At 40.7% G+C, this 25,168-nt stretch overlaps 1 long non-coding RNA gene across 1 annotated transcript in view; it reads right to left on the bottom strand.

Moving 5' to 3' along the window:
- The window catches only part of LOC133074673 (uncharacterized), a 178,942-nt gene extending 154,267 nt beyond the window's left edge, over positions 1 to 24,675 (bottom strand). Inside the window, exon 1 of the long non-coding RNA XR_009697213.1 lies at positions 24,639 to 24,675. This is a non-coding gene — a long non-coding RNA (uncharacterized LOC133074673). The remainder of the gene's footprint in view (positions 1 to 24,638) is intronic.
- Positions 24,676 to 25,168: the final 493 nt, after the last annotated feature.

Genomic DNA, 25,168 nt, shown 5'->3' with positions numbered 1-25,168 from the left:
ATAAGTGTTGACAAGGATGTGGAGAAAAGGGAACCCAAGTACACTGTTGGTGGGAATGTAAACTGGTGCAACCACTATGGAAACAGTATAAAGTTTTTTCAAAATAGTAAAAACAGAACTACCATATGATCCAGCAATTCCACTCCTGAATAAATAGGTGAAGAAAATGCAAACACTAATTCAAAAAAATACATGAACTCCAATGTTCATAGCAGCATTATTTACAGTTGCCAAGATATGGAAGCAACCTAAGTGTCCATCAACAGATGAATGGATGAAGAAGACATGGTATACATACACAATGGAATACTAATCAGTCATAAAAAAGCATGAATTTTGCCATTTGCAACAACATGGATTCATTTGGAGGGTATTATGCTAAGTGAAGTACATTAGACACAGAAAGACAAATAATGTATGATATCACCTATAGGTGGAATCTGAAAAATAAAACAAACCAGTGAATATTAGAAAAAGAAACAGACTCACAGATATAGAGAACAAACTAGTGGTTATCAGTGAGGAGAGGGAATGGGGGAGGGGCAGGATAGGGGTAATTGTACAAACCACTATATACAAAATAAATAAGCTACAAGGATATATTGTACAGCACAGGGAATATAGTTAGTATTTTATAATAACTGTAGGGTATAACCATAAAAAATTTTGAATCACTATATTGTATACCTGAAACTTATAATAATATTGTAAACCAACTATACCTCAAAAAAATCAAATTAATCATACTTTAAGAGACTTAATGACTTGGAAGACAGATCTGAGGAAATCTAAAATAAAACACAGAGAAATAAAAAGTTAGAAAATATAAAAAGAAAGTTAGGAGGCATGAAAGAGAAATGAGTAGTTCTAATTTACGTCTAGAAGGAGTTCCAGAAAAGGAAAATAGACAGTGAGAGGTAATTTTAAGGAAGTAAGAGCAGACCATGGCCTAGAAAAAAGAGAAGGGAAAGACCTACAAAAACCAACCCAAAACAATTAAGAAAATGGTAATAAGAACATACATATCAATAATTACCTTACATGTAAATGGATTAAATTCTCCAACAAAAAAGACATAGACTGGCTGAATGGATACAAAAACAAGACCCATATATATGCTATCCACAAGAGACCCACTTTAGACCTAGGGACACATACAGACTGAAAGTGAGGGGATGGAAAAAGATATTCCATGCAAAAGGAAATCAAAAGAAAGGTGGCGTAGCAATTCTCATATCAGAAAAAAATAGACTTTAAAATAAAGATGATTACAAGAGACAAAGAAGGACACTACATAATGATCAAAGGATCAATCCAAGAAGAAGGTATAACAACTGTAAATATTTATGCACCCAACATAGGAGCACCTCAATACATAAGGCAAATGTTAACAGCCATAAAAGGGGAAATCGACAGTGACACAATCATAGTAGGGGACTTTAACACCCCACTTTCACCAATGGACAGATCATCCAAAATGAAAATAAATAAGGAAACACAAGCTTTAAATGACACATTAAACAAGGTGGACTTAACTGATATTTATAGGACATTCCATCCAAAAACAACAGAACACACTTTCTTCTCAACTGCTCATGGAACATTCTCCAGGACAGATCATATCTTGAGACACAAATCAAGCCTTGGTAAATTTAAGAAAATTGAAATTGTATCAAGTATCTTTTCTGACCACAACACTATGAGACTAGATATCAATTACAGGAAAAGATCTGTAAAAAATACAAACACATGGAGGCTAAACAATACGCTTCTTAATAACCAAGAGATCACAGAAGAAATCAAAGAGGAAATCAAAAAATACCTAGAAACAAATGACAATGAAAACACGATGACCCAAAACCTATGGGATGCAGCAAAAGCAGTTGTAAGAGGGATGTCTATAGCAATACAATCCTACCTCAAGAAACAAGAAACATCTCAAATAAACAACCTAACATCACACCTAAAGCAATTAGAGAAAGAAGAACAAAGAAATCCCAAAATTAGCAGAAGGAAAGAAATCATAAAGATAAGATAAGAAATAAATGAAAAAGAAATAAAGGAAACAATAGCAAAGACCAATAAAACTAAAAGCTAGTTCTTTGAGAAGATAAACAGAATTGATAAACCATTAGCCAGACTCAGCAAGAAGAAAAGGGAGAAGACTCAAATCAACAGAATTAGAAATGAAAACAGAGAAGTAACAACTGACCCTCAGAAATACAAAGAATCATGAGGGATTGCTACACGCAACTATATGCCAATAAAATGGACAACCTGGAAGAAATGGACAAATGCTTAGAAAAGCACAACCTTCCAAGACTGAACCAGGATGAAATAGAAAATATAAACAGACCAATCACAACCACTGAAATTGAAATTGTGATTAAAATTCTTCCAAAAAACAAAAACCCAGGATCACACTGGCACATGATAAAAAATATAGCAGAGGGAGGAAGAAAATATAGCAAAGGGAGGAACACTTCCAAAATATAGCAGAGGGAGGAACACTCCCAAACTCATTGTACGATACCACCATCACCCTGATACCAAAACCAGAAAAAAAGTCACAAAAAAAGAAAACTACAGACCAATAACACTGATGAACATAGATGTAAAAATCTCAACAAAAAACTAGAAAACAGAATCCAACAGCAAATTAAAAAGATCATACACCATGATCAATGGGGTTTATCCCAGGAATGCAAGGATTCTTCAATATACGCAAATCAATCAATGTGCTACACCATATTAACAAACTGAAGGAGAAAAACCATATGATAATCTCAATAGATGCAGAAAAAGCTTTTGACAAAATTTAACACCCATTTATGATAAAAACTCTCCAGAAAGTAGGCATAGAGGGAACTTACCTCAACATAGTAAAGGCCATATATGACAAATCCACAGCCAACATCATTCTCAATGGTGAAGAACTGAAAGCATTTCCTCCAAGATCAGGAACAAGACAGGGTTGTCCACTCTCACCATTATTACTCAACATAGTTTTGGAAGTTTTAGCCACAGCAATCAGAGAAGAAAAAGAAATAAAAGGAATCCAAATTGGAAAAGAAGAAGTAAAGCTGTCACTGTGTGCAGATGGCATGATACTATACACAGAGAATCCTAAAGATGCTACCAGAAAACTACTAGAGCTAATCAATGAATTTGGTAAAGTAGCAGGATACAGAATTAATGCACAGAAATCTCTTGCATTCCTATACACTAATGATGAAAAATCTGAAAGAAAAATTAAGGAAGCACTTCCATTTACCATTGCAACAAAACGAATCAAATACCTAGGAATAAATCTACCTAAGGAGACAAAAGAACTGTATGCAGAAAACTATAAGACACTGATGAAAGAAATTAAGGAGGATACCAACAGATGGAGAGATATACCATGTTCTTGGATTGGAAGAATCAACACTATGAAAATGACTATATTACCCAAAGCAATCTACAGATTCAATGCAATCCCTATCAAGCTACCAATGGCATTTTTCACAGAACTAGAACAAAAAATTTCACAATTTGTATGGAAACACAAAAGACCCTGAATAGCCAAAGTCATCTTGAGAAAGGAAAACAGAGTTGGAGGAATCAGGCTCTCGGACTTCAGACTATACTACAAAGCTACAGTAATGAAGACAGTATGGTACTGGCACAAAAACGGAAATGTACATCAATGGAACAGGATAGAAAGCCCAGAGATAAACCCACGCACATATGGTCACCTTATCTTTGACAAAGGAGGCAAGAATATACAATGGAGAAAAGACAGCCTCTTCAATAAGTGGTGCTGGGCTTTCCTGGTGGCGCAGTGGTTGAGAATCTGCCTGCCAATGCAGGAGACACGGGTTCGCGCCCTGGTCTGGGAAGATCCCACATGCCGTGGAGCGACTGGGCCCGTGAGCCACAATTACTGAGCCTGCGCGTCTGGAGCCTGTGCTCCGCAGCAAGAGAGGCCGCGATAGTGAGAGGCCCGCGCACCGCGATGAAGAATGGCCCCCACTTGCCGCAACTGGAGAAAGCCCTCACACAGAAACAAAGACCCAACACAGCCATAAATAAATAAATAAATAAATAAAATATTAAAAAAAAAAACTTAAAAAAAAAAAAAATAAGTGGTGCTGGGAAAACTGGACAGCTACGTGTAAAAGAATGAAATTAGAACACTCCCTAACACCATACACAAAAATAAACTCAAAATGGATTAAAGACCTAAATGTAAGGCCAGACACTATAAAACTCTTATAGGATAACATAGGCAGAACACTCTATGACATAAATCACAGCAAAATCCTTTTTGACCCATCTCCTAGAGAAATGGAAATAAAAACAAAAATAAACAAATGGGACCTAATGAAACTTAAAAGCTTTTGCACAGCAAAGAAAACCATAAACAAGACGAAAAGACAACCCTCAGAATGGGGAAATATTTGCAAACAAAGCAACTGACAAAGGACTGATCTCCAAAATATACAAGCAGCTCATCCAGCTCAATATCAAAAAAACAAACAATCCAATCCAAAAATGGGCAGAAGACCTAAACAGATACTTCTCCAAAGAAGATATACCGATTGCCAACAAACACATGAAAGGATGCTCAACATCACTAATCATTAGAGAAATGCAAATCAAAACTACAATGAGGTATCACCTCACACCAGTCAGAATGGCCATCATCAAAAAATCTACAAACAGTAAATACTGGTGAGGGTGTCGAGAAAAGGAAACCCTCTTGCACTGTTGGTGGGAATGTAAATTGATATAGCCACTATGGAGAACAGTATGGAGGTTCCTTAAAAAACTAAAAATAGAACTACCATATGACCCAGCAATCCCACTACTGGGCATATACCCTGAGAATTCAAAAAGAGTCATGTACCACAATGTTCATTGCAGCACTATTTACAACAGCAAGGACATGGAAGCAACCTAGGTGTCCATCGACAGATGAATGGATAAAGAAAATGTGGCACGTATATACAATGGAATATTACTCAGCCATAAAAAGAAACAAAATTGAGTTATTTGTAGTGAGGTGGATGGACCTAGAGACTGTCATAGAGAGTGAAGTAAGTCAGAAAGAGAAAAACAAATACCATATGCTAACACATATATATGGAATCTAAAAAAATAAAAAATGGTTCTAAAGAACCTAGGGTCAGGACAGGAATAAAGACGCAGACATAGAGAATGGACTTGAGGACACGGAGAGGGGGAAGGGTAAGCTGGGATGAAGTGAGAGAGTGGCAATGGACATATATACACTACCCAATGTAAAATAGATAGCTAGTGGGAAGCAGCCACATAGCACAGGGAGATCAGCTCGGTGCTTTGTGACCACCTAGAGGGGTGGGATAGGGAGGGTGGGAGGGAGATGCAAGAGGGAGGTGATATGGGGATATATGCATACATATAGCTGATTCATTTTGTTATACAGTAGAAACTAATGCACACCCGATAAAGAAAAGAATAGAAGCCAGAATAAAATCTTGGTGGAATGAATTCAAAAATAAGAGTTTGATTTAGGCCAAAGACAAAGTTTCTATTTTGTATGCCCTCTTCCATCACCTAGTTATGTCCCCCTGGAAGGATTGTTATGTCCCCCTGGAAGGATTTTTAAGTCCATTCATTCTCAGCAGGGGGAAAAAAAAGTCCTTAGGGCTGTCTGTCATTGGCAGAAGAAAGGTAAATAAAGCTTCAGTGTGTGTGTGTGTTATCCATCCAAAATCTAGGCTATCGTAAGGCCCAGTGAAATATTATTGCCCCACAGCAGAAAATACATTTCTGGGGCCAAAAAGTCAGAATAAATGCCATTACGTTTATTTAATGAGGCTGTTCCAAGAATCAAGCTAATATACGTACAACATATCTGTAAAAAAAATTTATATTTAATAAATGGAATGGCAATTCTGATGATAATACTGCTAAGGGGTCTTCACAAACATCCTTTGAGCACCAGGACTTGGGACCCAAACATGCCCCCTTCAACTTGGCAGAAGGAAGTTGATCCCTACGGTATGAAGACTGAAGGTGAAACTCAAGGGATCTAATACCAGACTGGCCCCAATTAACTCCACCTTCCCCGACAATGGCCTGGCATTTATGTGTGTAGGTGTACAACGTAATTATAACTGGTTTTTTAAAGGCAGAATCCATTAAGGATGTGAGTTTTATTACTAAAATACTATAGAGTACATAAAACTTTTTGGAACCTGGGGTATATTTTCCCACACAAGTAGTGTTAACAGAGAGCTTAACTCCCAAACCAACATAACAGACAAAAATCTGCATTGTCCATGGTGAACAATGGAATACACGTCACCGGGTACCACCTCACTGTGTGTCTTGTCTCTAAGGGAACGTCCATGTATAGATCCAATGTAAAATGGAAGACTCAGGACTACAAGACCACAGTCCTTTCCTCCAGCCATGGCTTTCCCCTTTCACCATGTGTCTATCAGCTCTCCTGCCCCTGGACGCTGAATCCCGCCAACCCCAAATTCAGAGGAGGTTGACGCAGGATGAAGGGTTCCAATACTATGTGTGGGCTTAGGGAGAGTGAGCAAGAAATGGTTTCCTTTCCTGGAGACAGTACGAACATGCTTACAAGCTAAAAATTAAAAAAAAAGACAAGGTGGCAGAGCCAGGATACCTCTAGGTTTGTCCTCACGACATCAGTCTATTAATTAAACTAATTCAAATAACAATGTTTGAAATGTACTAAAGTTTTCAATAAATCAGGTAAGGCTCTGCATTAAGCACTTCATATATAGTATTTAAGTCTTCTAGCTACCTATGTGATAGGTATTATCTCCCCCATTTTATACAGGAAGAGACTGAGGCTTTGAAATGTGAAGTTACCAGTCCAGGGTCGAAGAGCTAGCCAGCCATGGAGACAGGATTCGACAAGACGAAGATGAAGTCTGGCTCCAGCTGCATGTCTGTGAAGCATGGCTTCCCTGTCCAACCCCCTTAGGCTGTCAGGAAGAGCAATTACACACTGGTGTGGCAAATAGGTTTTAACTCATGCCAGCTCTGATCTATTTGTGATTGTTTTCATAAAGATTCCAACGCCCCATCAGGACTCAGTGAAAAAGAATGCTGTGCTCAGTTAGCAATGTCTGCCCTTGGTGAGAAAGAGGTCGAGGGATGCTATTTGCTACATATTGGCCATCCCAGAGTAGTGAATTCTCTGGAGAGTTTCTATCTTGAATACTCAAGTTAGAGTTATAAGAAGAAAAACAACATTGACAATTGCTGCCACTCCTGATTTATTTTTTAATGGAAAGACACCCATCTGTGATATAAAACTTAAAAATGGAATTTATGCTGCTAAATTTTTCTGAAGTCTGTATTGGGAAAGGTTAACCTCAAACACCACTGCTTCCAACATTCCATAATTTTTTTAAATGATAAAAGAAGTGATAATCCAGCAGCAGAGACAAAATGAAGTGGTATGCTTCCCCCCTCCCCCCCCCAAAAAAAACCCAAAAACAAACAAAACCCCTTATAACTGTCAAGCAACTGCCAGGAGTTTCATGAGTCAAGCCCCCAGATTAATAAATCCCAGTTCCCCATTGACCCAGGGAAACACACAGGAAAATCACATCTGTCCAAATATATGTCCCACCACTTCTCATCACCAGACCAGCAACTGCCATGACCCAAGCCATCCTCATCTCTCACCTGGGTGACTGATACCCCCTACATGGCCTCATGGCTTCTACCCTTATCCTCTACAGATTTTAGCACAGGTGCCAGAATGATTCTCTTAAAACATAAGTCAGATCCTGTCATTCATTCCTTTGCTCAAAACCACGCAACGTATTACATCCCATATTACTCAGATTAAAAGCCAAAGTCCATAGAGTGGCTCCTTAGGCTCTAAGCTGCCTTTTTTCCCCTCCTATCTTCATCTCACCACAGTCCCCTGCCCCCCAACTCGAATGACACCAGCCTTTTCACTATTCTGTAAACATGCCAGGCTCGCTCCATCTCAAAGCTTCTGTACTTGTGGTTCCCTTCGCCTGGAATGTTCTCCCCAGATCTCCCCACAAGCTCACACTCTCACCTCCTTCTTGTCTTTGCTCCAACGTCCTTTTCTCAATGAGGCTTTTTTTTTTTTTTACCTAACACTGCAACCCCACACCCTCTATCAGATCTGCCTTCTCTGCTTTTTAAAAAACGTTTTTGTCTGTATCCCTTACAACCATCCTACACATTACATATTCACTTTTTGTCAACTTTCCCCTTCTCTCCACCCCCACTAAACTGTATACTTCCTGAGGGCAGGGACATCTTCCGTTTTGTTTTCTGCTCTCTTCCCAGGGTCTACAATTGTGGCTGCCATATAGTAGACACTCCATGAGTGATTGAGTTAAGCACCTGGACTTATAAATTCTGTTTACTGCAAAACAGGGGAAAAAAAGTAAAATCAAAATTTCTAAGCTTTTTTTTTTTTTTTTACAACAGATGCAGAACACAGAAAGATTCCTAAATGTGGTTTTATGTGGGAACCTGAGCCTATTTCTTAATAAAGATCCAATTTCTAGATGTCTTAGTCCCTAAGGCTCCACACTAAAGTGCTCAGTTCACAGTGACCATAAAAGCATATTGTGTTCTTACTGCTGCGTGTATAGCCAGAACTAATGAATCATAATACACATTTTACCACCACCAACCCAGGTGATTCTTAGGCACTTGAAAGTCTGAGAAGCACGATCCTGTGTGATGAGCTTCCAGCAAAGGGCTCTGAGGTCTTATCAATGGAAGCACAAGCCAATCTTTGGACTCCAGGAAACCCAGGGGTTGCTTGTTCTTAGGTAACAGAGCTTTTTAAAAAAAAAGTTGACCTCAAAAGTCAGGCTTCCATTTCTAAGTCCTGCATCAGCTACATGTGAAATCTCCTAAACTAAAAGAAAAATCTTTGGTCAATGTACCATGCTGCCTTTAGTTAGCGTCCCATGGCCAACATGCACCACAGCTTAGCCAAGAAAGCATCATACGAGGAAAGTGATGCCAGAGCTCTTGCACTGTAAGCCCTTTGACAGATCACGTTTTCCTCTTTGGGGTCCAGCTGAGTCATCTGTTTAGGTGGATAGGAATACAAACCCTCCCGCCCCTCAAGGATGTTTTGAGTTTCAGATGGGGTCTTATTTGCGAAAGTCCTCTGAAAGGATAACAGTGCTGTATAAGATGAGGTATTACTTAAGCATTAGTATTTTACTTGCCACTTCCTAACACATGCTTGGTTCATGCTTAGTGAGATGCATTCACGCCATATCACGATTAGCATTTGAGGACCAACTGTTGTTTGTTCTTGCGCCAGAAGCCATAGCAGCTAAGGTAGGACATCTTCCAATTCTATGGTTTTGGTCCTAATTATTTTGCACAGCACCCACACAGCAATACGTTTTCCCTTGCCACTGACAGAATTATAAGAAATAACTATCCTTCCTTCCTGAATCATCCAATCATTAAAACTGAGCTCCCCTGCCCCAGAGAGTTCTCAGCCTCTTTCTGTGCTTCAACCACCGGGTCCCTAGCAAATCTTGCCTCACTTTAAGGAGCAAAATAGCCTTGTCCTCACCAAGAAGGAAACGTCTCACCCACCAGAGCAAACAGTTGCTGTCCTTGGATCAACAGGGAGGCTAAAACACCTTGTAAATCTGCATTCCTATCAACACCACCTTCTATTTGCCCTGGGTATTTGGATGTCATTCCCAACTCTCCCACTCTCTTCAGCTTTTGCTCCTTCCTCTCTGACCTCATTGCTGCTCTCTGAATTCACAGGATTTACCCACCAGCAGTTCCACAATCCCCCAGGCCCCCCACTTGTGACCTTTGCCTATATGTTGCATCACCAACCAGAGCCAAAGTGCCTGGGCCTGGCCCCTTCTGAATTACTTGATTCCAAAACCACTCGAGAGCTAGTACTGGGTACCAACATGCTGGTCCTTCTCGTGGAACAGCTTACTCTGCTTGGGCCCATATCTGGGTGCCATTGCTATTTACAACCCATGGCTGTTCTGTGGGACACTTTCCAAAAGCTCCCATAAGTTCATTTATTTAAAAAGATGAACTTATCCACTGAAGTATACTGAACATACAGAGACACACATGAGTCATAAACAACTGAGTAAATATTCGGAGTGAACACATGTGTATGATTTCCATTCAGATCAAGAAATAGAACATTTCCAGCACCCCAGAAGCCCCTTCATGTCCCTTCCCAGTCATTAAAATCCCCAAGATAAACATTTTCTCCTCCCAGTCATCATTCATCTCCCCCCGCAAATAACAATTACCTTGACTTTTAACACCATAGGTTTGCTGTGCCTGCTTTTGAACTTTATATATGGAATCATGCAGTATGGACTCTATTGTGCCTGCCTTTTTCTACTAAACAGGTCTATAAGATGTATCCATGTTGTTGCATGTAGCAGCTTATTCTTTATTACTATAAAGTATTACAGGTTATGAATATACCACTATTTACCTGCTTTTGACGGACATTTGGTTATTTCTAGCTTTGTTCCGTTGCAAGTAGCATTGCCATAAACATCCTTATACATGTCTCTTCTGGTGAACATAATGTACACATTTCCTGTTGAATTATAACCAGGAGTAAAATAACTGGTTGAGAGGATGTACATGCCTTCACTGTCAGTAGATGTAGCAGTTTTCCAAAGCTATTGTACACGTTTACACCCCCATCAACAGTATTTGCAAATTCCAGTCACTCTACATCTTTGCAAACATCTGGTATTGCCTTGTACATTTTAGCCATTCCAGTTATTGTGATTTAATGTAATTCCCCCATGACTGACGATTTCAAGTACCTTTCAATATGTTTATTGACATTTTGGGTATTTGTAAGTGCTGTTCAAGTATTTTGCCCATTTTTCTATTCACACATCTTTTTCTTATTGCCATGTGGGGTAAGAATATTTATGTTTGTAGGTAGTGCAAATGCCATCTCCCACTCTGCAATTTGCCTTATCACTCTCTAAATAGCATCTGTTAATAAAGAGACATTCCTAACTCAGAGTCCGGAAGTCAAACTTTTCCCTTATAGTTAGTGCTTTTCACATGTTCAACAATCCCAGCAAGTGACAGTCTGCCTCTGATGGATGCAAATTGTCCCCACCGTGGCATCTGTTGGTATGAAAATCACTCAAAATAGTCAATCTTTAAAGTCATACAAATGGCAAAATTTCTCAGGTTTTCCCTGAAATTGACTTTTCCCAAAACTGAGCCAAGGGCTGGCCTAGACCTTCGAGTCAACCACATACTGCTGATATAAGATTTATTGACATTGGCTTGAGAACTCCAGTCCCGAAAGATCCCCAGTGAATGAAGAAAAGACCTGTTAAAAAATGCCTACCTCATAATTATTTAGCAATCAATGTGGTAAATAAAGACAAAAAGTATTGTGTTTAGTTATATTGCCTTATAAAGAAAATATTGATCAGCATCAGACAGGACCATTAAAGCCCAGAGATGATTTAGGGCCATTTCATTTAATCCTCACCACAGAGAAGATAGTGTTTTATCTTTTACGGGTGAGAAATTTGAAGCACAACTGTAAGAAATTAGATAATGCACGAAAGTCCATAGAACAAAGCCTGTCACACTGACTAAGCAGTCAATAAATCTTGGCTACTGTTGCTGTTATTCCAAGTTCTTTATGCTGCAGTTGTAAAAGATGAGGCCCACAAATATAAAGCACCCGCTTCTCAACTCACATGGCTTTCTTGTTCCAGAATTAAGACTAAACCCTATATAATCATATTCTCAGTCAACAGTCTCTCAGAATTGCCTACCTAAAATAGTTCCCGAGGATATTTACAGGGGAAATGGATTCATAAATATTTAATAACTGACAGGGTGCACAACTTCTTATTTTCATTTTCATCACTTTATAAATTATAATACCATGCTTATAAAGAACTGATCTTTTCGTTATTGAAACAACACTCATCCTATTTTTCAACTCAGATCATTTTTCATCGCATACGAATGTTACCTTCTCCACCATAATACTATGATGAGTGTTTCAGTTAACTTTTGTTGGGTAACAAACTATCTCGAAATGTGGTAATGTAGAACAGTGATCATTTATTTTTCTCAGGAATCTAAGGGTCAGCAATTTAGGCTTGGCTTACCTGAGTGGTTCTGATCTCAGCTGGACTCATTCACACATCTGTGCTCAACTACAGATCAGCTACCCAGTTCTGCTTCTGGGGGTTGACCGTTTAGCCGCTGGCATGAAGGAGTCCCCGGCCTATGTATCTCTCATCACCCAGTAGGCAACCTGGGCTTATTCACATGGTGATTCCAAGATGGCAGATGAAAGTGTGAAAGCCTCTTGGGGCCTAGGCTCAGAAAGAGCAAACCACTTGCTACGTTCTATCGGCCAAAGCAAGTCACAAGTTGTTGGAGGTGGTCATCAAGAGGACATGACTGCTGGTTGACCTGGATAATTGGAGGCTCCTCATCACCTTACCTCTTCTTGGAATGGAGGTCCCACCTACTATTCCCATACTAGCAGCCACTTCAAGGTCAAGGATGCACCCTTGAGAAAGTAAGCTGTTGTTGAGACCATCCAGCTGTGGTTAAGGCCTCTACAGCAACTTTTAAGATTCCAGCAGTTGGGTGGGGAAATCTACTCGTCTTGCAGCCGCCTAAGACAAGCCACATATGTAAGTTTCCTTGCTCATTAAACCTGCCAGCTACCAATCTGGAGTGGTCTGCCTCTTTCTTCCATCTCTCCTTGCCCTCTGTGTATGGGAGCCAATTTGCGAACCAACACAAGTCCAACCAGAGTCCAATCCAAGGAGTGAGGAAATGGACTCTACTTCTTGATGGAAGATTCTGCAAAATCACATTGCGAAAGTTGGATATGGCGAGGGAAACAATTGTAGCCACTTTTGAAAAACTTTACAACAATGAATATACGTAACTGTCAGATAAGCATGTTAATTCTATCCTTGTTTGGACTAGAAGTCCTGTTATCTTTTAGCAAAATAAAGCTTTCTCTGCAGTCATTAAAATAAGGATTTGTATTTTTATATTTTTCTCCTATCACATGAGCGAATATTTAAAAATTATTATACCCGAGGCTGGCAAATTAGGAAGGAAATGGACACTCTCATATGTGTATGTATCAGAGTGCATACATTTTGAATCAGGAATTTCATGATGAAGAAGTTATTATTTAAAAAATCATGGATTTCACAAAGATATACCTCTCTGGCTATTTAACGAAGCATTGTTTTTTTAATACTGAAACACTGAAAAAATTGATGTCCAACAATAAATAATTGTTAAACACATTATGATATAACCATAAAATGGAATACTATAAAGTCATTAAAATGAAGATCTAGTCAAATGTTAAATGATTTAGAAAGATAGTCACAACATATAAAGGTCAAAAAGATTATATATGGTGTTATTTGCTTTATTTGTATTTTTTGGTTATAACTATTTTCTAAAGATACTACAATTGGTATTTGTTTTTTGCAATCAGATGGATAGATGCCCTTTGACAATAAATTTGTCAGTCCTTTCACCTGCTGCAAATTAGCATTTATAAAAAACCATCTATCTTTGGTGGTATTATCACAGAAGAACTTAAAATCTCATGTACTGTGAAGCATTGTTTAAACTTGAACATGTGCAATGAGTCATGAACCCATGCTTGCCAGTCATTTTCTGTTTTAATACTCCAGTAACTGGTACCGGCAGCACAATTTATTTGGAATGGAAGTCATAAAATGTTAACAGGTCCAGCTCTGCCAAGTTCTGGTTGAATGACTAGAAGAAAATCACCATCTCTTTTGGTTTCATTTTCCCATCTGTCAAATGAGGATATAATGGACTTTAAACTCCTTGAGAGAAAAAACTGACCAGGTCTTATTCAGCTTTGTGTCCTCAGCCTTGCCTGGGGATACATTATATGTGCCCCAGTAGCATACCTGCCTACTTCTCAGAGGTGTTTGCAGAGTCATGGAGGTTGTATGGAATATACCATCACTCTACAAGGAAGGTTTCCATAAGGAAGGAAGAAGAATCAGACACTTCTTATGCACTATGTCATGCCCTCTTGTATTCACCTATGCCCAGGGCATTTGGCCACTTGTTCTAACCTCAGTGGCTGCAGTAGCTACCAGCTCTGTGGGAAATCTGACCAATCTCACTTGGGTACAACCCAACAGCATCTTACCACACACCCGTATCATGGAAGATTGAGACACTACAGGACCCAGTTGAAACCCACACACATGCAATGCAAAATTACATAAGAATTAACACTCAAGGTGAAACTCTGACCAGTGGACAAAGTCTTCTCCCTCCCTCCCCAAACAGACCATCCTGAGAAATGGTCATGTATAGGGCCAATGTCACCTGGGTAATGCATCGTCATGTTAGATTGTCCACCTTCCTTGCTTCACTTCCCCTTTCCCTCACTCCCGCTTCCTAGGATTCCAGGCCTGCCCACCCCAGGAAGGGCCTTAAAGGGCAGTGGTTAATGAAATCCTAGTGGGCAGAGCTGTGAGCAGTATATTTTATCATTCACTTTGTATGGAGAAATCGCCTAAAGTATAGATACAAGGAATCCTGGGCAATGAATTGGCTGGCTGGTCAGGGGCCCAGAAGGAACAGATTAGAATATTGGGGAGAAAGAGGCCTGTGAAAGAGATAATGATGGACATTTGAGCACGGGCACAAAGTATGCAAAGGTTATATCTCACGTCCTCCAGAGAATGTGACTGTCCTCCAGAGAGCATTCACCATAAAGGACCAGACGATAGGAATGACCAGACGATAGGACCAGACGATAGGAATGACTTGTCCTGTGGATGTCAGCCAGGCTATCTCCTTGAGTATCCCAAGGTGGCATGATGAGCCCACGAACAGAGCCATCATGGTGGTGGGAATGGAGGCCGTACAAGGACCCCTCAGCACAGACTCCCTCTCAGCAAGACTGATCCAGTTCTACTACTGCTGAATGCACAAACTGCCAGAAGGAAAGACTAAGGCTGAGCCCTCATAAGGCACCATTTTGGAGGGGACCAGCCAACTGTTTGATGACAAGTTAACCATATCCATTTCCACCTTAGAAGAGATAGCAATTTATCCCAACCAGAATGTGTGTCTACTCTGCATATATGTTTTCCTTCCCTGCTACACTACAGAGCCTCTGCCAATATCAGCCCCCACGGACTTTCACAATGTCTCTTCTCCTGACATGACATCCCATATAACATTGTCTTGGACCAAGAGACCCATTTCTCTTCAAGAACACTCAACAATAGGTACATGAACATGTGATCAACTGCTCATCACCCAAAAGCAGTCAACCTAACAAAACAGGCTGTTAAAGGCTCAGCTAAAGTGCCAGGTTGAAGACTACTCTTATGGAGTTGAAGCTTTCTTGTCTAAAATGTGGTATATGTATTTAACCAAAAGGGCTGTGTTCCCACTATGTAGAATATGGGAGTCCAAGAACCAAGCGGTAAAAATAGGATCGGCCCCTTTAATTGTCACTCCTGATGACCCACTGTGGAATATGTGTTTCTCATCCTATTTCCTAATTCAGGGTGGGGGTAGGGAAAAAGTGAGCAGTGTGAAGAACAAATTTTTCCACCATGTAACACATAATGGTTCCAGTGAATTCCTCACTGTAATACCATAGATCACTGACTTCCTTATGCTACTGGACAAAGAAGAAAATCATCCTACTGATAAAAGCAATCAACCCTGACTGCCATGAGGACCTGGGGAAGCTGCCACACAATGGATGAAGGAGGAGCACGTCTAGAGGCAGAGGATTCCCTAGAACATCCCTTGGTGCTTCTCAGTCAGTAATAACAGTAAACAGACAACTGTAGCAATCACAGCCTGACACAAACAACACATAGAAAATATCAGGGATGAAGGTTTGAGTCCTCTTACTGGGACACACCAGATCTACTCAGGTGTTGGCCACAGGTAGGAGAAATCTAGACGAGATGGTGGAGGAGGGAGATGATACATATCAATTAGCAACTGTCATTTGCGCCATTAACCTTCTTGTCTAAGTCTTTTCAGAGTTTGAGCTGCCCATTCCTTGAAAGATCCTCTGACTGACTGGACTTGTGCCCTCCCCTCCCAGAGAGGGCACCATTTTGTAGTATAGGAGCCAAATACAATGTCTGTTCTCATACCTGCACCATGTACTTCTTGCCTCCTGCCCAGGGTTTCCTGTTGTTACTAAGATGGGACATGCTGCAGAGCCCACGTATGCACATCCAAGATGTTCAGAGGAATCAACACCCATGAGGTTAAATTTTGACCAAGGGCAGGCAGGAGCCAGTGGAGGAATTCTTCTCACTTCCTCCCTTGGAGGAAGACAGTCTTTTCTTGCAGACAGTCATTTACACAATCTCTAAGATGATCCTGCAAGACTGAGTTCCCAGTTGCTCTTGACACCAAGTGGTGGTGGGCTTAATAATATACCTTTATACTGGCTTTCCCTTCTTTCCTGACTCATTTCCATTTTCCTTCCCTCCTGTTCCCTGGGATTATATTCTCTAATAAAGAAGTAGCACAGAAGCCTCTGCCTCAGGCTTTGATTTGTAAACCAGGATAAGACAGAAAACGATCGGCAGGCACAGCCGTGGTGTTCACACCACAGGGAGAGAAACCTGTGAGGGAGGCAGCAAGCCTTCTAGAGGTGGGAGGACACAGCCCACTCTTCCCAGGAACAGGAGAGTCTTCATGAACTTCCCAGGGACCTGGGTTCAATGCCAAGATTAAGGCAAAGAATAGCCCTGTAGCGAAGAAATGGACAGATATTCCCCAAATTCCTTTCTTCTTCAGCCTTAGAACATATCTTTCCTGTCCTGATGGTGCTGACCCCATCTTCACCCCTAAGGATGGTCATGAGATCAGGCATGGCCTATCAAAAGCCCCCCACCTCTAGTACTATGATTGTTTTAGGAATTAGTCTCTGATTGGAGCCAAGCCAGTCAGGTTCTTCTCTGGGATCTTTCTACCAGTTCTATAAGAAAAAAAACTGCTTTCTTTTTGCTGGGGCACTGAAGCTAGGAGGATGAGAGTCCTGAGCTAGTGACCTTCATTGATGCCACATGGAATCTGCCCAGTAATGCAGCCAAAAGAAAAAAAAAAGCAGAACTTAGAGCTGCAAATAAAGACTTTTATTTATTGACACCACCGCCATGGGTCCAGGTAGGACTATCAATAAATAAGCACACATCAGCTTCTAGGAAAGGAGTCAGGGTTTTTTATGACTACAGTACTGACAAAATGAGTTGAGCCCTTATGAGCTGAGATTTGAAGGCTGTCAAAATGCTATTAAATCTAGCATTAGCATAATGTCTAAAAGGTAGGGTTGGCTTCACCTATGGCTGGATCTGAGGGTCCAAACAGTATAACCATGACTACCTCTATTTTCAGCTCTGAGCTCTGCTTTTTTTCTGTTGGCTTCACTATTGGGCAGATTTCATGTGCAGAACAGCCATGGCCTTGAGGCTCAGCGTGGCTATGGGAACTGCGGTAATTCGTGGTTGCAGTGGGCAGCTCTGAGAAGGGGAGCCCCAGGTCCATCCCCGCACTGGGAGGGAGCACTTGACAACCACAGCCAGGAGGATAGACGCTCCACCCGCTCCTGAATTCGGTGGAGGTTATAAGGAAAAGACAGGCCGAAATCAAAGCTGGAGTCCTAGGGGTCACTCTGGAAGGGAGCTAGGGAGAAAAATGGTGCTTCTGATTGGCACTTTTTTTCCCCTCTATAGCTCCACCTTTGTCCTGCTATAAGCATGAACCAGGTCAAATGTTAAGCAGGTGACATTTGACAGTTCCAAGAAAATATTTTCTCTTCTCCTTACCACAGTAACATTCCCCTGCACACCATGTGGATGTATCACTCTTGCTCAGAATTCTAACAGCTGAGTCACGAGAAGTGACAGAGTGAGACATAATACTTTCTTGATTTAAAAAAAAATTTTTTTTAAGTTAACATAAACATCAAACTGTAAAGGCTGAGCGTATATGAAACTTAGTTTTGCAATTAAATAAAACTCCCAACAAAGTTAATTTCAGACCTCCTAAGACACACATAGATAGCATTCTTATGATGCCTAGGAATTACGTATATGAGTAGTTCTAAGAAATGACTTGTCATTGTTGCATTTTTCATAAAGTTAAATCCAACTGAGTCAGTTGTAGAGACAGGAAAGAACACAAATAGTTCCCTTAATCCTCTCCCAGTGAGAAGCAAGGCTGGAAAGGAGCTCATCATTGTCCCAAGGACCCCAACCCTCGTCTGGAATTTAGACTTCCCACCCTACTCCCAACAGCCAGGGCCAAGACAGTGGTCAGCTAGTAGCTTGTAGAACAGCTGGAAACTCCATCCAGACACTTGTGGGAACCTCAGTGGTGGTTTCATTTGCCCTGTGATTAATCCAAGAGATTCCAGGGCAGCCCCCTGGTTCTTTTAAAGAACACACAACATTAGACAAAGGGATTTTGAAGTTAGCAAGAAACTTCACATCCAAGATGTCTCATGCAACAATTTTGCCAAAATAAGGGGTTTCCTGTCACCAATTCTTTTTGCTTTCTATAAAATTTTAGCATACACTGAGCTCAAAGAAGAGAGAGGACTACGGGCTGAACTGTCATCATTCCAGAAAGGCAAAGACAAATGAAGCTAATACTAATCGTTATTTGGAAGGAAATATATAATAAAATAATTGATGCTTTCCTCTAATTAAAGAAAGTAGACAATAACATTCTAAAACTCAAAACCAAACACCTGATTCCCTTGCACGCCTCTCCTCCAGACTACCATGTCTCTACCTGGAACAGTGCTGTGTGCTACCTGAAGGTATAAAATGGTGAGAAGAGGGAGAGAGACCCCACCTGCCTATAATCAGTGAAGCACAGGCTACGTGGAAGTGGTGAGAAGGGCCCCCTAACCCAAACTCTGGGGGTCAGAAAAGCTTCCTGCACAGAGTGGTATCCAAGCCAAAAACTAAATATCAAGTTTAGACACTGTGGAGAATAGTGTTTCAGGAAGAGGAATGACATATGTTAAACCTGGGGAGGATAGAATCATTAAAAGAAGTTCAGGACAGTTCATTTATTCAAGGGCAGGAAGTAGGGAGTAGAGAATAAGGAAGAGATGAAAATGGGGGGAGGGAGGGAGGCAGGAGCCAGATCATGAAGGGTTTTAAGTCATGCTTAGGTGTTTGCAGTTTAACCTCTGAAAACGACAAGACATTGAGGAGATTTAAAATGGGGAGGGATCTGTATATAAGTGTTTGAGAGCCTTTATAATCCCAGTGTCTAGTATTGGTGCCCAACTCTCAACAGGTGTTTAATAAATGCAGGGGTGAGGGGGTGTGGCGAGTGCAGAAGAGATGACTAACCAATGAAAAGATGGCTTTTCTAGACTATTATAATACAAAGTATTTAAAAACATACTAATAATTTTAAGTGTGTGCTATAAAACAGTCAACTATCATTAGATCACAGTCACAAACCAAAAACCATCACAATGTTTAGGGTGCCAATATCACTTCTTAATTATTAAAAGGAAAACCATGAATTATTTCATGAGTGTTTCCTCATTGCATAAATCCAGTAGTTTTTTGTTTTGTTTTGTTTTTTAATGCTAACATTAAGGAAATAGATGGCAAGGATGTTCTGGAACCTGGGGCGGGAAAAGATGATAGCATAACCGTAAAGGGTATGAGCCCTGGTTTATTCTACCTACATTCAAATCCTGGATTCTAACAAGATTCCCAGATGTGGAACATTGGCCAAGGATCTCACCTTTCTGTACCTCAGTTTCCTCATTTGACAAATGGAAAGGAAATCAATTACCTCTGAAGTTTATTGTAGGAATCCAGTTACATAGTACCTGTAAAGCAACCACACCATGCCTGACAGGGTGACTGCTTGGTCACCATTCACTCCTCACATAGGTGAGAGAGGAAGGCTTTCAAAAACAACATTGTGAAGACTTCAGAGACAGCACGGAATTCTTGAGGGTTGGAGGCTGCAGAATAAAATTTAGAAAGGAGGGTGCCAGAGAATCCTGATCTACTCTGAAATTATCTAGAGTTAGGCCCACCTCCTTTCTTGAGAATTTAGAACTGGGACAGAGTTCTGGTTCATCTTAGGTTCGTTCATTCATTCATTCCACAAGCATTCTTGAGCATCTACATGCCAGGCACTGCACTAAGGAGTAGAGATTTGGCAATGAAAAAAATAGATCAGAAACAAAAACAAAAAAGGAAAACCAGGCGACCGGCATGTGAAGTACATTTACAAAGAAGGTTTACACCTACAAGAAAGAAATGGAGTGATTTAGGCTGGGGTTCTTCAGACATTTTGTGAAAGGTGAGCTTCTTTTGGCTTCCCTAACCCTAGAGATGAAGTGTTAACAGTAAAAGCCCTGAGCAAAGTAAACACACAGCCAAGCAGAGGATGGAAACACTGATGGCCCAGAGATACAGCAGATACATGTGAGTGCAACCAGCAGATCCTGATGTACTGATTAAAGTCTCAGGCTTTAGCAGAGCTTGTAGGGACTTCCTGAAGAATCTTCAAAAATTGAGAAGAATTAGGGAAAGTAGAGATAGCACGTAGGAAGTTTTACATAATTTTTTTTGTTAAGGCCAACAATAAAGGTCAAGGAAAAAGGAGGGGGGTACAGTACCTGCTCAAGAGATGGGGGTGGAGATGAGAAAGAAGGAACAGAAGCAGCTTCTTCAAAGGTACTAGAGAACTTAAAATTGTGTGTGAAGGATTTAGGATTGGTGAGTGGGAGCAGACTAGACACAAAAGGGAACAAAAAAACATTTGTTGGGACCTCATTAAAAAGAGAAGGGAAAGAGAAAGTCATTAAGAATTGTAATTCACATCTGCTGTTCAATAAGGGTTTAGAAGAACACAGCAAAAGAATAAAGCCTATCTTGTATTTAAAAAGGGGGGATGAAAACTACAAAGTAATTTGTTTTATCAATGTAACCAGCATGGTCCTTCTCTCTCATGTATCCCCATTCACCAAATGATGATAACTGAGATCCTTAGTCCATTTGACTGGTTAAATCATCCCCAGGTATTCTGGACTCCCTGGGAAATGTTTCACACTCTTCAAATCCATCTTGATTGTCCCCTGGCTCCAGGCTTCTATCTGTGGACCATCACTTGCTTCAGCATATATGACCTCCTGCCACCTCATCAGAGGTTTCCATCAGGCCACTCCTGTCCTTTAGACTGCTTTGTCTAAAACCTGGGTACAGATGCTTCCTCGAGTTCCAGTTAAAACAGATCAAATAAACAAAATTTTGTTGTTGTTTTGAGGATAATAGAGGGATTGAAGAAAAAGAAATAAAGTGGTCCAGCGGTTAAGACTCTGCGCTCCCAATGCAGGGGGCCCAGGTTCAATCCCTGGTCAGGGAACTAGATCCCGCATGCGTGCTGCAACTAAGAGTTCGCATGCCGCAACTAAAGATCCTGCACACTGCAACTAAAGATCCCACATGCTGCAAAAGAGACCTGGCACAGCCAAGTAAATAAATAAAATAATTAAAAAAAAAAAAAGAAGGCAGTAAAATTGAAACCACTTTTAGATATGGTGCCCACAAAACCTACAAGCCAAGACCCAACACTAATTTCAAGAGATCCGTAACTGTACCTCTCCCACCTAGACTATGTTTTAGGAACCTGCTTATGAACCACACATGTACGCTAGTGGAATGTCCTTAAACATATCCTGGTTTTCAATAAAACAAGTTCCTAATCCCAAGGCCCAGAAAGACAAAGAAGTTTATTTCTCACTTCCTAGTATTCATTCCATGACCTTGGACCAGCCTCTCCCTCTCAAGGGAAAACCACCAAGGTAAGGTCTTGCTGTGTGGTCTTCCTTTGAGTGAGCCCATAAATACACAAGAATTTGTACAGCTTCCCAAGTCTGGATATTCACTTTTTTTTTTTAAGCTCCCTATGCTGTACAATATATCCTTGCTGTTTATCGAGTTTATACATAGTAGAATGTCTCTCTTAATCCCATACCCTATCTTGTTCCTCCTCCACTTCCTTTCCCCACTGGTAACCACCAGTTTGTTTTCTGTATCTGTGACTCTCTTTCCATTTTGTTGTATACATTCATTTGTTTTATTTTTTAGATTCCTGGATATTGAGTCTTTAATGTAAAGATTTGGGACCCCAACAGTCTAGCTTGGGCAGAGCTGCACCAGACTCAGGACACATGAGGTAAAGATCATATCTGCACATGTTTCCAGCCATGGCAGGTTTCAGCTTCTTCTCTCCTATCAGCAGCAGCTTAAATACACATGAACTTATCCAGAGCAAAGGCAAGACTACATTGATACAGGGAAATCCAAATTTACTCATAGAAAAGAAGCATATTCTAGGAAAAATGATCCCGAGATGCAATTCTGTTTGCTGTAAAGACACACTTTAAATTATAAAGTCAAACAGTTTAGCTTTGGGGGACCAAGAAGCCTCAACCCTTTTGAAGTCCAGAAAGGAAAATTTGCTCTGTCTTCAGATCAAGGCCCACAGGATGGGGGATGATGGTGTTCAGAATAAAGAATGATTCTGAACCTCTGGTTAAGTAGCTGCTCTTCTGAAACTCTAAAATGAGCAGTTTTCAACTTCTACCCACCCCACTGTTAGGACTGTCACCCAAGACACTAATATATAACCAATTTGTGAAGCTTTTTTTTTTTTTAGTACTGAAGCATTAACAGTACATCTGTATGTTACACATTTATTTTTCATAATTGAAAAAAAACCTGAAGGTCAAATATACGTGAAAAGGCTTTGACAAGTATAATATACTGCTTCAGCAACTGTAAAGGAGGTCAGTCTTTGCAAAGCTGAAGACAAAAGAATTTGGAGACAACGCAGATTGAAATAAGCGCGAGACCTTGAATACCACAAAGAGAGTGTCATGTCCTCAAATTCTTTCATATCCTAAATTATATCCTTAGTACATTTTGAAAACCCATTGCCACATATCCCTGGCCAGAGGTCTTAGAAGCCATTCATCTCTTTGAGCCCTTAACTACTTTAAAATTCTTTGGTGCCAGAGAATCACTAATTGATCAGTTGCTTCTCAAACTACATATGCCCCTTATAGCTAAAGTCCTCCTACAGAAATTGTATATGTGAATTTTCCATAAAACTGAATATCAACCTTGGGCTTCCAATTAAACATAACTTGAACACACATTTATTTTCACTTCCAACTCCACTGAGATCACAGTGAATTCATCTCAAAAGGCAGGGCAGGGACTTCCCTGGTGGTGCAGTGGTTAAAAATCCACCTGCCAATGCATGGGACATGGGTTCGATTGCTGGTCAGGGAAGATCCCACATGCGGCAGAGCAACTAAGCCCGTGCGTCACAACTACTTAGCCTGTGCTCTAGAGCCCGTGAGCCACAACTACTGAGCCCACATGCCTAGAGCCCTGATCCACAACAAGAGAAGCCGCCATAATGAGAAGCCCGTGCACCACAATGAAGAGTAGCCCCCGCTCACCACAACTAGAAAAAGCCTGCGTGCAGCAACAAAGACCCAATGCAGCCATAAATAAATAAATAAATAGATAGATAGATAGATAGATAGATAGATAGATAGATAGATAGATAAGTAAGGCAGGACAAATTCCTTAGGCTCAGGAATTCCTTGCAGGTACCAAGTGCCTCTGAGGTTACGGGAATTCAGTGAAAACCCACATGCTGAATATGAAATCCCTAGTTCTTTTCCCAATTTAACTCCTAAAAGGCAAAGCAGCCAGGCATATGCTCCTCAGCCAGAAGATTGGAGAATCATCCCTAGGAAAAACTACAACTAAAGAGAAAGACCTAAATATATTAATATTTTGCATCCACCACTCCACAATGAAATGTCTAGGTGACACCTGATCACAAAAGTGGGTAAGGCCCATGATCACATGAGACTTTCCAAAGAGCATTTCAATGCCCCACTCTCAAAATGCACAGCCAAGGACAACCAGATATTTAAGAAATACCTCTAAAATGAAGACAGAATCCAAAACAAACAGAAAAAGAAAAGATACAAGGAAGAGTCAGAGATAATGCAGAGAAGAGAAGAATCTTTGAAAAGAACTATTAACTATCATGCTCCAAGAGAAGATTTTTGGAAACATTACAAGAATGTGGTACTTGGAGGTGATATCAGCATCATGGTGGCACAAGATGTCCCTCATTTTTGTTCCCTTCCAAACCCTGCCCCACAAAATTCAGCATTCATCCATGAACAAAAGTGCCTTTGAGGGATCTGGATCCAGCACCATACACCAAGGGACCCAGGAAGTCTCACCTACCCATAAATCAAGTAACAGGTAGACAGACCTCAGTCTCACCTATGGACTTTGCAGTAGCCCATGACCTGATTCCAGATTTTTTTTTTTTCGGCCTATCATGCTTTATTATTTCAAGAAAGGTAAAAACGCAACTGAAATGCAAAAAAAGATTTGTGCAGTGTATGGAAAAGGTGCTGTGACCTCTCAGCCATAGTCCAAGAGCCCCTGGAAAACACTGTCTTAAACACTCACCCATGGATGAGAGATTCTTTGTGGAAGTCCAAGTTTCCAGAGGAGAAGTTCCAGTACACCGGTGAAGCAAAAAAAAATATGAGTTTGGATGCATTGAACTGGGTCAGAAAAACAACTTGACTTTACTCACATCACCTCTCCTCCAATATGGCACAGGTTAGGGCCAAGAGATCTTCTCTTGCCTGTGATTTCTCCTGCAAGAGAAAGAGAGAGTATGTGAGTGAGCAACAGCGTTCTCCAGCTATGCAGGATGCTGCCAAAGAGGTTAATGTCTCTCTCATCCCATCCAGAGTAATGATTTTGAGCTACATGACTGGGAGGTAAGGGAAGGGGGCAGAAGAGACTGGGAGAATGGCAGATATGTCTCTAGGAGAGCATTAAAGGAACTAACTCCATCAGAAACTTCATCAAGAATCCTGTCCATGAGCTGCTGGGAATGTCTCATCCGCAGACCTCCCCATCTGGCCCATGGGCACCCCACAGAACTCTGCATGCCTCACCCACACACCCTCCCATCCTGTGGCTGGCTC

Source organism: Eubalaena glacialis, chromosome 14, assembly GCF_028564815.1.
Source record: "Eubalaena glacialis isolate mEubGla1 chromosome 14, mEubGla1.1.hap2.+ XY, whole genome shotgun sequence".
Taxonomy (NCBI): Eukaryota; Metazoa; Chordata; class Mammalia; order Artiodactyla; family Balaenidae; genus Eubalaena; species Eubalaena glacialis.
Note: the sequence above shows the minus strand (reverse complement) of the source record. Positions and strands in the feature narration are given on the sequence as shown.